The sequence below is a fragment of the Astyanax mexicanus genome, chromosome 3 (genome assembly GCF_023375975.1).
Source record: "Astyanax mexicanus isolate ESR-SI-001 chromosome 3, AstMex3_surface, whole genome shotgun sequence".
NCBI lineage: Eukaryota > Metazoa > Chordata > Actinopteri > Characiformes > Acestrorhamphidae > Astyanax > Astyanax mexicanus.
Window position 1 is genome coordinate 46,880,968 of NC_064410.1, and position 3,346 is coordinate 46,884,313.

A 3,346-nucleotide genomic window follows, 5' to 3' on the forward strand; every position below is an offset into this window, starting at 1 on the left:
CGCCTTTTGTAATTTGTTTTTCTGTCCCCACACCAGGGTAGGGTTTAATTCATCTGCAAGGCAAACCATCACACAAGTGTCCTACATTTACCTACCTGTGTAACATAATTCAAATTATTGCCGGCACACAAAGCCTTGTATTTCCATAATATAGACTTTATAGCAGGGGAGAATTAGCTTAAAGGATAGGCCCTGTGTGAAATGGTTGTAGTGAAGCAGGATAACGGGTACAAACTTTAGTTTAAAAAGTCCCAGCATTCTGAAATACAGAGCTTTTAGCCGATAAGGGCAGTTATGCCTGCGCCTCATTTCCGAAATCTTGGTACAATGCATGACAAAATAATTTTAATGATTATAAATATGAACGATTAGTGTTTCATAAAAAAAAAAGATTGGTTTAAGGGATTTGCGTATTTCCGATTCTACGGTACATAATATTAATGAACCAAATGATCAGGGAAAATCTTAGTGCATAAAGGGTGAGGGTGCAAACCTAAACTGAACACCCACGATCTCTGATCCCTCAGATGGTGCTGTAAGTAGTATCGCTCAGTAATCTAGAGATCTTGCTTTTTAATGGCAACATGAAATATATTGGGTTTATACTGTCTGCAATTAAATAAAATCCAAAATATACATACCATTTTATTATGTATATTATTTTTCTTAATTTGTAAAACTGTCATATGTTCACACATTTAGGAAAGCAAGCAAAAAACGATTTTTATGGCAGTGTTTTTATTTCAGTTTTATTTTTGGCAGGATTTACCTCACATAGGCAACAAGTAGATCTATGTGCTTTTATTATGGTCCATAGCGCCATCTGCTGGATTTAATTGGGAAATGCACGGCTTCTCAAAATGCTCAAGTACACTTATTACAGTGAAACCAAGTGTGGGATTTAGGTGGTTGTGTCCTTCCAGTCTGCAGTCTTTGTCATTTAGATTTTAATCATTAAGAACAGCTAGAGTAGAGTTTAAAGTAGTAGTTTCAACATGAGCTGTTCAGAGGATATTGCATGATCTGGCTCCATTTGGGGAACTGCTACGAAATCTTTGTTCAGCCTGCAGAATGTGGAAATAAGACTTGTTTCAGCAACTGTTCATTTGAGCAGTGCTTAATAGTCATACATCATTTAAATTGGACTCCATGCAGCTCCCTGCAGTTCTGTAAATTGTTCAATTGCACATCTTACAGTGTACCAAATAACCTTCTAATAAGGTTTCAATAAAGGTATAGCAGTATGATAAACATTGACATGATCAACTTCTATTGAAAACAAATTACTGATTGTAATGTGGAACATCCGAACCTATCCTAAGGAGGAGGAGCCTGCGGTTTCAGTTGACTTCACTATATGCCATCCTCCTACATCATAAGAACCAATTAACACCAACCAATCAAGCTCAGGAAACAGAGTAAACACAAAAAAGAAAATGTCTGCATTAAACCCTCTTCAGCTGTGCAATGTTTTGGTTAATACGATAAGTGCCGTGAAACAAACATTTTCTGATGTACTCAGCATCTGAAAGCTACCAGCTATAATATACTATAACCATGAATTTAACCAGCACAGAAAATATCATGTCTGTAGCTAATCATGACCACAAACAGGAAGTTAAGAGGCCTTGAATTTAGCAAGTCAGAAGACAGCTTGGGGCTTTTGGCACCACTAAATTAGTAATCTGAGTGTGTGTGTGTATATTTGAGTGTATTCATTTCAGAAAACCCCCAAAAACCCAAAATATGTATATTGTACACTCATACAGCTACAGATGAAGATAGATAAATAAACCATTGAAAACACAAAATTGTAATTACTTGTCCATGATGAAAACTATACTGTCAAAAGGATCCACTCGCCTGCATTGTGTTGAAGATTTGAGGTTTGGTTGCAGCTGCTTGCCCATGGAAACTCATTACATGAAGCTCTCTCACACTTATTTTACATTGACAGAGCAAGTTGTTTTTGTTCCCAGTCGCTTTCACTTTGTTATAGCACCGCTGACCGGCAACTGTGGAATATTTAGTAGTGATGAAATTTCACGACTGTACTTGTTGCACAGTTGCTGTGCAACAATTCACTTAGCTCCTGAAAGAGACCCATTCTTTCACTAATTTTTGTAGAAGCAGTCTGCGTGCTTGTGGGCATGCAATTAATTGAAACCTGAGCTCAGTAATTCGGATGGATGAGCGAATACTTTTGTCAACATAGTGTAGTAGTGCATCTCTAGAATTAGAACATCATTAAAAAGTTACTTTATTTCAGTAATTTATTTCAAAATGTGAAACTCGTATATTATATAGATATATTACACACAGAGTGATCTATTTTAAGCGTATATTTGTTTTATTGTTGATGATTATGGCTTACAGTCAATAAAAACCCAAAAATCTAGAATATTATATAATACTGGTACTTCTGGCAGTGTGCCAAGTCCTGCTGGAAAATGAAATCCCCATCTCTAAAAAAAATGTTGTCAGCAGAGGGAAGTATTTCATTTGGAAATCGAGGGATCAGAGTCTGGAGGAAGAGCGGAGAGGCACACAGTCCAAACTGCTTGAGGTCTAGTGTGAAGTTTCCACAATCAGTGATGGTTTGGAGAGCTCCTCCAAAGCTCATAGACTACAGAATAAACTCAATCCCTATTAATTAAATGAATAAACCTGTGATTGTTGATTGATTTGTCAAAATGAGTACTGTTCTCTGAGTTCCCTTACTCCAACCACAGTCCTCACTAATAGTTCTTACCTTGTGAATGACACCTTGTTATAGCAACAGAGCTTATATTTCATACATCAAAAAAGTCACCCTGTGATCCAGAGGTGGGCCTTGTCACACTACAAACGAATGCAACAAAAGCCCCTCTGTCCCTTTTCCTTTTTGTCTCGGCTGAATCCCACACATGAGCGGCGTGTTTTGTGAAACTGTTCCCTTGTAATTTGACTCAGTATGGCACAGATACCTCAAACCTCTGGAGGCTATGGCGGTTTTCACTCTGCATTCTGTTTGTCAGAGACAGCTTAATTCTCATCTCTTTTGGTGCACTGCATTCTGGTCGATTGCCTAGATCTGGCTCTCCACCCACATCTCAGGGTCAGTAATATAAGCACAGCCAGTAATGACCACATTAAGACGGACAGCCTTGTGTCAGTCCGCTCAGGATTTGTTTGGGATGCTTCGTACCACAAAAGCTTGAAGTAGGACAGAGTAGTCTCAGACATGAAACAAGTAGTACTGTACTATCTTTAGTTTCACCACAGGGAGTCGTATAACCACGTACATCCCAAACTGTCATGGGATTTCTTACACTCTGCCAAATGGACTATCATAAAAGTGCATCTC